The sequence below is a fragment of the Columba livia genome, chromosome 2 (assembly GCF_036013475.1).
Source record: "Columba livia isolate bColLiv1 breed racing homer chromosome 2, bColLiv1.pat.W.v2, whole genome shotgun sequence".
Lineage (NCBI taxonomy): Eukaryota > Metazoa > Chordata > Aves > Columbiformes > Columbidae > Columba > Columba livia.
The window spans coordinates 127,837,165-127,850,488 of NC_088603.1; the positions used below are offsets into that span (position 1 = coordinate 127,837,165).

General features: G+C 38.9%; 1 protein-coding gene across 7 annotated transcripts in view; it reads right to left on the reverse strand.

Annotated features, from left to right (window-relative positions):
• Positions 1-13,324, reverse strand: part of NCOA2 (nuclear receptor coactivator 2) — a 190,908-nt gene that overhangs the window by 122,535 nt on the left and 55,049 nt on the right. The window lies entirely within an intron of this gene.

The window sequence follows — 13,324 nt, forward strand, 5'->3', positions numbered from 1 at the left end:
TTTCTCTATTTAGCACTTACCTCAGCAAGAAAAACAAATGCAGCGCACTGTCTTTACATGTATAGCCAGATAATATACAGAAAGAAGAAATCCTCTCAAAACAGACAATGCTTTCTTTTAGAGCAAAATCCAATTTACGGATTTTTTTTAACTGAGGTCTTAATAGCAAACAAGACAACAGCTTTTCAATGGCTCTTGTAAATACTTCTGTATTTATACAAACACAACCCAGAAGAGCAAGCCAAGAAAACAGAGAAACTGTCACATGCTCACAGAGGGATGCAAATTATAGTATGGATTAAACACACTACAACATTTATTTTTCAATTAGAAATAAGAATTTTCAAGGAATGACTTGACTATTCTTGTAAGATCGTATATAGTCTAGAGACATCTGATCTACCTAATTTTCAAAAAGCACTTATTAACTATGGCAAAAAAATATGCGACCCACGTGCATACTCCTAGAACATCCATGTTTATTACAAAAATAAACTGAAAAGCTTTAACACCAGTGTGTAAAACATAATGAGGCATTAAAAGCTCATTTCCATTTTCAAAAATTACGAAGAAATAATTTTATTATATCTTGAATTCAATTTAAGTAATGAAACTGGCTATCCAGAATCCATAATAGCTAGATTTCTCCTTTTTTTTTTTAAGACCAGAATAATTATCTGATCACTAGTTACAGTTAAGATGCAAAATACAATTAGGTTGAATGAAACTTCATTACTTCAATGTACAATCATGGAAACTACACTAAACTTCTTCCTTAAAAAAGAGAGCAGAATTTCACGCACCATTTCATTTGGCAGACTATAACATATTTGCTGTCAGCAAAGGACTTTTTTTCAATGAACTAAAAGGAGAAGAAAGTATTTCCATTCATGCAGCATTGCCCAACTGATTAGAAGTATCAGGCACTGGTAGTTGTCTCTCAACTGTAAGAAACGGCAATAGACTTAGTTCCTACAGACCACTATACAGTGTTCCTAAAAACTCATCTGAAATCCAGCAGAACTCTAAAAATGTTGGTTTTTTAACATGAACTAACCTAATTGTTTAGTCATCAAAATCAATATTTATGGGCTAAAACACTACACCAAGTAGGAAAGATTTAATGTACAACAAATCATAAAAATCTGATAATGGAAATGCTTGAAAAGGCTCTAGGACTGCATGTATTTATATAAGATTTGTGAATATATAAACACTCTGCTATATGCGTCAAGAAAAAGGTGAGGTTCAGTGCAGCAAACTAATCATCAGAACGACTAATCTTCTTTAGGACAAGTGTATTCTCACAAGGACTTAAGCCAGCTGGCTGAAGTGTATTGAACATCTTACCCAACAACAAAGATTCATCCAAGACCATTAATTCATGGTAAGGTTGCCCTTTTTTTTTTCCCATTTTTTTCCTCTTTTTTTTTTTCTTTTCACCCTTTTTTTCCTTTTTTAATTTTTTTTTTAAGTAGTTTGCAGCGTTTTTGAAGTACGAGTTATTCCCTGAAAACCTTCAGCAGACTTTTCTTACTACTACAATTATCACAAAAGCCACACTACAATGCAAATAGCATATTTGCTGTGATCAATATAATGGCATCATTTGACAAGGGATTCTCCTCTATGTCGTAAAATTAATTCTCTTATTAAGTTTATTTAGGAAAGCTGTTCTCTGAATCATCATAACGAACATAATTTCCTACAATATTAGAACTTTCAATCATCAAAAATCCCCAAATCATGCTTCCCTTCTTAATTTCAAGAAATATCTCAAAGAAATGTAATATCCTATATAACTAGCATCAACACAAAAAACTACTTCTTGCATTGATCATCATGTATAGTGTAGTTTACTCTTCTACTTCAATCTGTTCAAATAACATGATACAATGATCTCAGTATAAAACATTATGGTTCTTATGCAAATAAACAGGCTCTCACATTCAGGTTACTGCTCCACAATACAATGTACACAGCTGCTCACAGCTTGTCCTCACACTGAAAAGAAGATTAAAATGAAATAGCAACCTTATATGTGTATTCCATTGATTATATTGACTTAGGGCGCATTATTTAAAGAAAAATAAAATCTGAAGAAATAAAAGTTACCAATACTGACTTGCCACTGCTGCGGCACAGCATCTGTAATTTTATGGCTCATCATCATATGAGAAGAAGCCCGTGTCTGTCTGACACACAAATCATCCACAACACCCACCCTCTCCTGCCAACCCCATCCCCAGCATCCTTGAGAGTTCAAGGGAATTCAGCTTGAAAGGGACACTGGGTGCAAAGTGAGTCAAAGTATCACAACTGTAGGGAGATCAACTCACTTCTCCCATTGACTTTCTTAAGATGTACAGCAATTTCAAGCACCTCAGGCAATATTGTGGCTGACTAGATGTTTTAGTTGATCATTTCATAAGCGCTTATTTTAGACTAATACTTAAACTCACCTCACACTTCATGTAGAGGGTTTTTCTTCATCTGTGAATGACAGTGCCAAAACCAGCTACAGTGCAAGCAGTAGATCTATACAGTAGTATGTTATCCATATGGTATCAACAAAAATAAATCTACTTATAGTCTGTTAAGTTTTCAAAATAATGCCCTGGAATCTTAGATTTGCTAAAATTGGAAGTAACATACTTAGGTGTGATTTTATTTTTTTCTTTTAATCAAATCAGTTATAAAAGCAAAACTGAGTAATAGCGCGGATATCAGGGTATCTTGAATAGAAAGCTAACAGAAGGGGCTTAGATTAAATGCAAATACACCTATAGGATTCTCTGGCCACCAAACTGGCTCTTAGGACACATCTCAGAGTTAAGACAACTCCTGGCACACATTTGGCAGCACTGTAACAAAGCGAAACTTTTAAGTTATCCCCTTTCTCATTATCATGGCTTAGCACAGGAACACACTGTGACCATTTCTTTTGGTGAGCAGAAACTCCTTTTTGCTACAGCATTTTGTGACTAGTTTTAGCCTCGACTTTAGTTTTCACCTAGATAAATTTCAGAAATTCAAAAATATATTCTAAAATTCATACATTTGCCAAAGACACAAGAAGTTATCCACAGAGAAGAGAATAACGAATAGGAGAACTGAGACATTTGATTGCTCCTAAACATACAAAAACGCATGTCACACACAGGTTCCTTAATAAAACAATGCTCATTAAATTCTATTATACTGTTTGTGCCTAATTTGTGAGATTCTTTGAACAAAATGTCCTTCTTTACACCATCTTGTTACTTCAGTAGTGTGCTTAGCTCCACAAATTGTAGGTTTTGAGCCTGAAACCTATGATGAGACGGAGCACAGAGAATTTTCTAACAGACACCCTGTGAAGAAATGCGGTTTTGGTGCCTCAAAGTTTGACAGTTCTGATGTAATACACTGATTTCTCTTCAGCTCCCTGGGCTAGATTTGTAATACTTAATCATCTCCTTTTTGAGATCGCTTATTTGAACCCACAAATCCTTCCTCTCGTGGAAATACCCCAAACACCACTACATTATTCTGGACAGAAATGTTCAAAGTGTGCTGTTACACCAGAGTGCTGAGCAAACCTAACAGCTAACTATTAATACTATTAAAAACTTCTTGTGATCCTGTCCCTTTCCTTGCATTCATCTTGTCTTTTAATAAACCTGTTCAGCTCACTGATCTGGCATTGGTAGAGTAATGAATTAAATTGTTTCACCAAAGGCTGAGAGAAGTTTTACAGCCAGCAAGACAGGCAGACAACATGACAACCTGGCCAAGACTGTGGAGAAGATGACAGCGAAAAGGAAAAAAAGACTCATTTCCAGAAGTCACCAGTTTTTTGCCCCTACCAGATTAGATCAATTTATCCTGCCATACCAAACCTTCTCACTCACCTGCTGATGCTTCTCCACTTTGCATGCAGAGATTGACACTTCCTAGCCCAAAGACTAGAAATCAGGCATGGTTGCTGTCAGGTGAGTATATTTGTCTAAACTAGACAACTCCCTCTGAACCACGTAGGTCTGCAGCCCCATGACTATTGCCATCTCCTGCCTCTCTCCTCCTGAGGCTGAAGAATCTCTGAATACCCCAACAGCAGTTTCCAAACTGTAATCCATGGCTGACAGCCATGGTAACTGGTCTACAGCTAGTCTGGCAGAACTGTATCATACATCATAATTATAAATGACGAAATGTCACATGGTTATAGCAGTAGCCAGTGAGAAAAATTACTAACGGGGGAAAACCCTCAAAAACTTAGGGAAGCATCAAGTGATCAAGCCTGACTGGCATGGTCCCTTGTGCTAGGACAGAAGAAAGACCTCAGTACAGTCAATGGCCGGATCAAGCCCCATTCTTCATCCATGGTCTCAGTGGGACATCTCTTATCTTCAGTCAGTGCAGCTGGACACCATGAACACCACACACTTAATATACTTCAGACTGGACAGTGCAGCAGCTATGAAAGTTTTTGTAAATATTTCAGCAAAGAGGAAAAAAAACAACAGTAACTTCAATATTTTGGTTCAAATTGAGCTGCCTGGTTTCTATTATTTCCGGATTTCTTGCCAAAAATCCTTCTCCCCAGACCCTTAAGCCAACTCATTGGCAACTCACTATGGAACCTGGATAAAGAAACAGCTTCTTTATCACATAATCTCCCAAATGTGAAATGGTTTTAGTACTTACCTCCAGTGGCAGTTATAACACAGAAATAAATAATTATTATATATTAATCCTATTAATTTCTACTTAAAAAAAGAATGTACAGCACTTAAATACAAGTTTTAAATTAGATAATTCTACTCAATTTACTAAAACATCAGGTAGCATGTACTATACACATGTATTTATATAGATACACACATGTATGTATAAAACTATAAACCATATATAATTTCTAACACTGGTTAAAAAAACCTGCTCCAAAAATGCTCCTCAGCTCTTCTAAAAATCAAAACAGCTCCAATTTTACAACTAAATTTGATGAATCATTTTCTTTTTTGGTTCCAGGATCTTTCTGCAGACACCTCCAAAAATGAGGAAACTGCTTTTGTTCCTGCTGAATATAAATGGACTAAGTTGCATCTCTTACAAGAGATAGAAATATTTTAATTGTTTCAAGTGTTCCTGAAGTCTAAGTAGAAGCAAAAGTCAATGGATTCCTGCTGTATCTACAGCTCAGTGCAACTTCAGTCCACAGCTTTCACCAAGTTAAAGTAATGCTTCCATGCAAGATAGGGTGCAAAGCAATTCTGACTACAGATAAATTAAAGGAGGTAAAGAGAGCTTCACAATTTGCTACGACTTGTCAGTCACACTCATCGCACCTCTTCGGAGCATCCTGAACACCCCTGTGTCACGTTTCCAGTTTCCACCCTCCTCTATTTCAGACTATTGACCCACCTCATCCCACCCCTTGAGTCACACAAGCACTACTCCTCCCTTCAGCCACTTTTTTAGGAAGCTAAGGGCCTTTTATATGTTTGCTACCTGACTGGTTTCTAACCAGGCAGGCCAGTTTTACTGCTGTCTTAATGACTGCAAATGAGACAACTGAATTTTCCAGTTTTCTGAGTCGCCACTCCACCCAGGGATGTGTGGAGAGGCCAGTGCACATGCCAGGCCATGGCCCCGCAGACTCCTGTTCCGTACCCTTGGCGTGGTTGGTACTGCTGCACACACACAGGGCATCTGAGTGTGCAAACCAATCATCTTTAGATGCCACATTGCTTGTTTTTTTTTAATAACTGGCCAGCTGGCATGCCCAACCCTCTGGTTTTCTCCTCTTGCTCGTCAGCAGGATAGCTAGCCTCCCATTCTTATCAATGGCGTGCAAAAGGTTTTGTAAATCAGCCTTTGGGACGACCAAGGCTTCCCACCTCACATTTCTTCTGCCTCCTCTTTCATCCCATCTATCTTCCTTCCGTTCAGGAGGTAAGTCTTTCAGAGTGCCAACTTTTTGAGCAGCACTAGGAGGATGGGCAGGGAGGGAGCTGGGGATATTATGCTGGAAGGTGTTAACGGCCACCATCAAATGGTTCTTTGATCTCCAGACAATTACAGAGCTGGATCTGCTAACCAGATGCAAGGGGCTCCCCTCCTTCCTCCATTTCTGCATCCCAGACGGACAGAAATGCCATCAACTTGAGTGCAAGGTCCTATAAACCAATTATAGGTTTATTTTGAATTTAAAAAGAAGAAAAGGAGGACTATTTTGCTTTCATAGGGGGAGGTGTCAGAAAGAGTTTGAAAAGCAACAGTTTAACCCTGAAAGAGACTCTTGTAACAACCCCTCTGCTTAAGAGCTGTCTGAAAATACGCAATTCGATTGCTGAAGTTTAACACTTAAAGTTCTCAAAAGTTCTTATCACAAGCATACATAAAAAAGATTTTTTCTTAAGGCTTGAAATACTGGACAAAAAGCATACGAGATTGTTTTTCTGCTTTCTACTAATTATTACTGGCTTTATTATACAAGGCAAGAAAATGACATTTTTTTCTCCCTAAACTGGCAGTGAACAGCCAATTCAGTAAGCTGCGTTTTTGTTTTCTGTGACCGGGCAGTGGAAAAATCTCTTTCATTTATTAGGTCTACAGAGACCAAAACTGGCTGGGTGTCAAACCTGCTCTGTAAAAGCCCAAATGCATTGAGCCATGTGCAGATTCCATAATCCTTTACAACCTGTTATCAGTATCAACTCCACAAAAGACAAAACTTTGGTGTCTTCCAAAGAGTGTTACTGCAACCCTTTATAAAAGGGAGCAAAAACCTGAACTGACAGTTCAACACACACAAAAAACCCAAGAACCAACACCTAATGGCAGTGCCAAATTAAATTCTCATTAAAATCTAAGATCTCTTTGTTTTGGTTTGGGTTTTTTTTGCTAGATAAGTTTGCATAAAATATAAAACAAGATCTCCTATAATGGTGGATAAGCAAGCTGGGTAACTATTTAAATTTTAATAACTCTGATTGCTCCACTGCATGCACCTATGCTACTTAAAGTCCCAGTTTCATCACCTCACTCGTGATTGCAGAGTAGCCAGAATTTGTCACGGGACTGACAGGCAGGGCCTTAAGCTGAACGGGTGCTGATCGCAACCTGAGATAGCGAAAAGAACTTTTCTTCAGAAGGATGGGGCTTTCAGGAAGGAGGAAAACTACCAGGGTGGAGTGATCGACTTGCTTTTAACTACAAGGACAGATTCCTAGATGGCCTTGATGAACTGATTAAAATGTGTTGCCTTGTGCGGGTGCACACTATATTACATCCAGGGAAAAACACTAAACTTCAATTTTCAGTAAACACACCCAGCATCACATTCTTACATTTTCTGTAGCAGAAACTTACATTTTCTATAGCAGAAGTTTACAAATAATAGCATGCACAACACTTTTTCATCTCAGACTTTAAAACTGAAAGAATTAATTATTTTATTCAACTGAAATATTCTCACTATGCCAAGACTGCTCTGTATCTGTCTATACTGACAACATTTGCTTGAATCATCCCTTTTTTTAGCAACAGATTCTATTGTGTTCTTTAAGATAAAAGGAACTGAAAACTAATGCACGAATGTTTCCCACATTATTAAGTACTGTAAACAAATAATTATTGTGAAACATTCGGTACGCTTCCATAACCTAGAAGTCCAGCATCAAGTATCAAGTTTGCAATGCTGCAGATCGGCATCTGATGCAAACACAAACACTAGCAGTCTTAACAACACCTCCCCATGCCAGTTAGAAATATTTATCGATACAGATAAACATGCAAACACAGATGTGATTTTCTTCCAAGTTTAATAAAACCTGCAGAGTCTCTGTGTCTCCTGAAAGTACGTGTGATTTTTATCACCACCACATAAACAGCCCTCTTTAATACTTCTCTCCTCACAATGCAGTCTGCAGATCACAGGAGCGCAGAGATTCTGAATTTTGTTTCATTTGTGCAGGAGAGCAGGGAACGTTACACACCACCATTTCTCATACGGAGAAGAAGCGAATCTGTACTCCTTACACACAGATTCGCCACAACTCAAACTTCAGCCGCAATTTGCTGATAGCCTGAGGGTAAGGAGTGAAATTTTTTAGAGGTAAACAAACGCAGCACTCATGAATACAATGTAGAAACAATTTAGACCGATGGTAGGAGTAAAATGTGCAAACATAGCTCATCTGCTTGCTAGAAATCTGCTGCAAAACGTTAAAACTCTCCTAATCTTTGTCCCCCGCTTGAAGCAAAACAGCTTTGTGTTGTCTCTAAAAATAGGGAGGGAGCAGTGGGGGATGGATAGGAAGGGGAGCGAATAAGAGGATAAGTGGGAGTGAGAACTGATACACCATACTGGCATTAATTTAGAAAAAGACCAGTGAATTGTATTCTTAGACTATAGCTTTCCTAACAACATCAGGCACATTCTTAATTGTCAAATAAAAAAGGTCATCCTGTACTTTTTATTTTGTACATGCACATGCAAAAGAAAAAAGGAAAAGTTTTGTTTCATCTCTTACCAAACTATCATTCTGCAGTCAACACTTTTAATGAAATACAGGCCAAAGGATTAGTCAGAGCAGATTCATGGAAAAACAAAGGAAATCTGTATGCAAATACAAGCCTATCATGGTAACTAAACCCAAGAACGAATCCTGCTCAACCAAGCATCTCCCAATAGTGCCCTGCAAGGCTCCCTGCAATGGTTTCCACTCACCCCAGCTCTACAGCCATTAGTAGCAACTTTAGTGCAAGTCACTGGCCCGAAGAAGTCAAATTATACTAATATCCTAACCAAAGCACTAACCAAAGTATTCTAAATGCATGAGAACTGTAGTCCATATCTTGAAAGTTTTAAGAAGATTCTGTTGTGGTGTTCTGTTCTTTTTTTTCAAGGGAAGGAACAAACAGGGACCTGGCATGGAAGGCTATAGGGAAGGCTGGCACAGAGCAATTGCCCAGCTGGGATGCTGAAGAGACACTACATAAACGCTCGGGCACTGCAAACAAGCAAAGGAAGTCGACCAGTCATGCTTGTCGCAGGAAAACTTGGCTATTGCGACAAGTCAGGGGCTGGCTGAGGGACGGGCAGGAGCACGTGGCAGCACCAACGCGGTGTTGCAGGCCTGGCCCCAGAGAGGTGGGAGCAGCAACCCAGAGCTTTCCGTGGCTTAACGTGAGGACAACCTCAGCTGGGGCTTTGCACAAGTAAACATGACTCCAGGAGTTCTTCTCAGAGGGTTATTTTTAAATACCTGACCAAACAAGCTTCCTTGGAATAGGAAAAAAGGGGAGGCAAAACTAAACAGTAATTACATGTATGTTTAAATATAACATTAAAAAAACCCACAAGATATTTAAACTGACTAGAAATGTTCACTTTCATTTTAATTTTAAAGTTGGCAGTGGACACAGACCAAAAAAAGGTTATATTCTGACCAAGATGCAGCAGCTTGGAGTTTCTAAAACCAGTCTTCAAAACAGTTCAGAAGGCTGGGGGAGGGAGGGAGGGAAGAACTTGCTGAAAATCTCTTACTTGGAAAAGTAATTGGGTTTGAGTCCTTATTCAGAGATGTGCTAAAATCACTCAGAGATCGAAGAGAAAGCTCAAGTAGGAAAGGCAAGAGCAGTAAGTTCACAAGGGTGTATAGACTGTACAGAGTTCAGTTAACAGCAGCAACATCAACAAATAAGGTTGCAAGGTTTGACCCTGAGTTTTCTCACTATAACTTTCATTGCAGGAAGCATATGCATTAATGCCAAAAAGGCACCTGTAAATCTTTATCTACTTCTGTTGCAAAATATATGCAGTGGGATGCTCAGAGAACACACGGTCACAAGCATCAAGCATTATCAAGAGAAAAGGCTGAAGCCCAGAAAGAAAACACTTATATCCAATGGCACATTTTGAGACTACCAATACTATTTGACTGCTGGAAATCTAACAACTGTATTTTTCCAGCAGTACATGTTAATACATTTAGAATCAAATTCCATAACACTACCTAAAATTCAAAGGCAAGCAACTGCTTGAAAACATGCTTTCAGCACGTAAGAATCATATTTTTCTTTACAGGTAAAAGCATCTATGTATCAATTGATCTCAAATCAACTGTCCCCTTCTGTTTCCTTGGGATTTTTTTGGCTGTCACTATCAATAATGCAAGCAAAAATTTGCAGAGCTCTGCTACAGTGCTGATTAATTATCCATTTGCTGTAGTTCTTCTGAGCAAAATCGTTTTGTCTAACAACACTGTCTTTTTAATCGGGTGTTTTGACAATGGAACAGCAAAATTTTAATATAAAATTACATTATATGACCTCAATTGATGACAGGGTTAGCCATTGAAAAAACGCACTTCTTCCGGTCTTCCGGTGTGCACATTACCTTTCACGATTCCTGTAATTGCTTACTCCTTCATCTTCTATTGCTTTCTAGCTTTGTACTTTTACATCATCAGAAGAAACTGATTTCTTGGTTTCAAGAAAAATATACTTGCCCCTCATCTCAGGGTGGAAAACAGAGGGATACTAAGCCTTATTCTGAGTAGCACCATCCTCCTGGCAAAAAAACACCCACCCAACAACAACAACAACCACCAACCACACAAGTCCCTCTTCCTTCAAATTCACTAACAGAAGAAAAACACCAGAAAGACACAATCCTAAGCAATACTGGTTATTCTTACAGGTTTACTCATCTGAATGTTTGGATATTCAATGCATTTTAATTTACTATGTGTACATCTGGATTTCTGGAACTGCAGAGTCTCCCTTCACATGGCAGAGCACAAAAAATACTCTGCATTATCTGTCCCAGACTGGTTTCCTTTCTGCTACATATGCATCAGATATGTGAGATCATCTGATAACTCACTTGTGGCTGTTCACAACTACAGCAGCTAATGAAGATTTGGTTGTTTATTACATGGGGGAGGAAGAGGTACATCAAGTTTTAACCAAACTCTGCGATATGGTACGGATGTTTCCTATATTGGCCATTCTTAAATGTTTATTTCAGTTCTAAAGCAGCAATTTTCTTTCTGAGCTTATAAGATGTCTCTTAAAGTACACAACTTCAAAAAACAACATGTGTGCACTAATCATCCGCAGAGACAAAATAAACCCCTCCATTACACACACTTTTGAGTATCAGCAAGTTCTGTACTTACTTGTATTTGCAATACCCCTATGGGTCCTAGTTTTGTCCCAGGAGCTTTCATCTCGGGCAGTGCATTTTGGCTTCCCTCACCCCAAACACCTGACAAAAGCCTGAAGGCAATGAACTGAGGAATGAAATACAACATTTAATACGTACGAGAGAAGATCTGGAGTTCCAACAGTAAATTAGCTTTCTTCAGAGTTGTTTTATGCCTTGGTATTTATAACCAGTTACCAGATAATAGGTAATTTGGCATGAGTGCAACTGAGTATCTGCAGGAGACTAAAGCCATTAAAACCATCTGCAGACAGCAAGTGGAAGTGATTCCAGGGCTACTTCTTTCTGGTATCTGGAAGAGACACTGCTTTCTTTCCATTCACATAAAACTTTTCAGTGTTCAACAGAGTTAAGTTATAAAACCACAAGAGGAAAAAGCATGAAAAAACCCTCACAAAATCCCTTAGCACCACCCAAAACAGGTTTCACATGACAATATGAGTTACCATCTCATTCACTTTGTTTCCATGTTAATGTACCCCCAAACCACTCAAACAAATAGAGCAGAGGAACAGAAAAATCAGGCTCTTGAGTTAGGACCTAACTTAGCTTGCCTGAGCAAATCAGTCTCCTCACATGGATGAATTATAATGCATTTAACCACATAATGCCTTTTTCCAATTGTGCTGACCTCTATACTTCAGTACAATATTCATTATATTCAACATTTTGTCTTTCTTCTCTTTCATTGCCCGCTGCATGACTGCACGCATCATTTATTGCACTATTCAGAACAGTCCAGTGGCGACGATTATTTTCCTGAGAAAACTTTGTCTGAAGTTCATCAGTAAGTTGACCTGCTTCACTTACAGCATCATTTGCGTGTAGGATCAGCATTATGCCTGCTTCTAGCATAAGCAACAGGCAGCATATACACGTAGGTGGCTTTTATAGAAAGTTAGGCTCTTATTTTCCAGACTACTCAGGAAATATATTTATTTAAATATTCAAAGCACATCATCTCCTGACTCGAAGTACAGCTTCTCCTTGACAATCCTGAGCACTCAGCATTTTTGCAAATCAGTCCAAAGCTGAGCACATGCAAGCAAGACGCCTATTTAGTGCCAACCTCCTAAAAAGCTGAGTGGCAAGCGAGCATCACACGGGAAGGGGGTGGCAGAGCCCGGGGCAGAATTCAGTTCTTTACAGTTGCCTTGGTCCAGAGACTGCGTTTTTCTGACTGCAATCCTTGCCCAGTTCTATTCTCAACATCCATTTTCTCCTATCGTTAAGACAGCAATCCAACAGCACCCCTACAAATAACAGGCCCATCATATGTGCTAAATAAAACAGAAATCCAGCAGTAAAATAGTACACAGTGGCAAAGCCAAAGCCTGTGGCATTACGCATATGAAGCCAAGGAACTGAACTACACTTGCACAAACGATGTGAATTTTGGCATTTCTAACTTCTGTGCCAGACTTTTGGTATGTCATTTCTTGGGTTTTGAAAAAAAGCAACAGCAACGATAACAAATTGTCACTTGGCATCATGACTGCAAGCACGATGAAGTCACGATGAGCGAATACCTCGCAGTTCCAGAATGGATCTCCAGCACCTCAAGCTCACAAGGCAAGCAAGAACAAGCAAGAAGCCACGTTCTCACATGGATTACTTTTACATAAATTACGAAGAGCAGAAAGACAGTAAGTCTCTAATCTTTGCTTTCATTCCTAAATAAGACTATTTTCTGAAAATATATGTTACCGCACCTCCTCTTTGGCACACACAGCATGCAGTACCACTGGATGGAACTGCCTCTCCATCTGCAGCTTGATTCAATGCGGTTCTCCCTTCCTTCTCAGCCCTCAGACCCACCCACCATCCCCCTGGCCAAGCACCATGTTCCCCACCTGGAATAAGAAACGTCAAGAAAAGAGGGCAGAGCTAGTCCATGCAGATAATGCACTTATTTTGCAGAAGAAGCTGAGCAAAGCGTAAGTTTACTTGTTACGGACAACATCTCCCAATGTTTCAACTACTGATATTGAAGTATCTTAAAGCTTACACCCTGACCAGGTTTGCTTGTTTTTTTCCTGGGGACAGAAAAAAATGCATTGCAAAATGTATCTTTTCATCCAAAAAAATAACCTAAATTTTCACTCC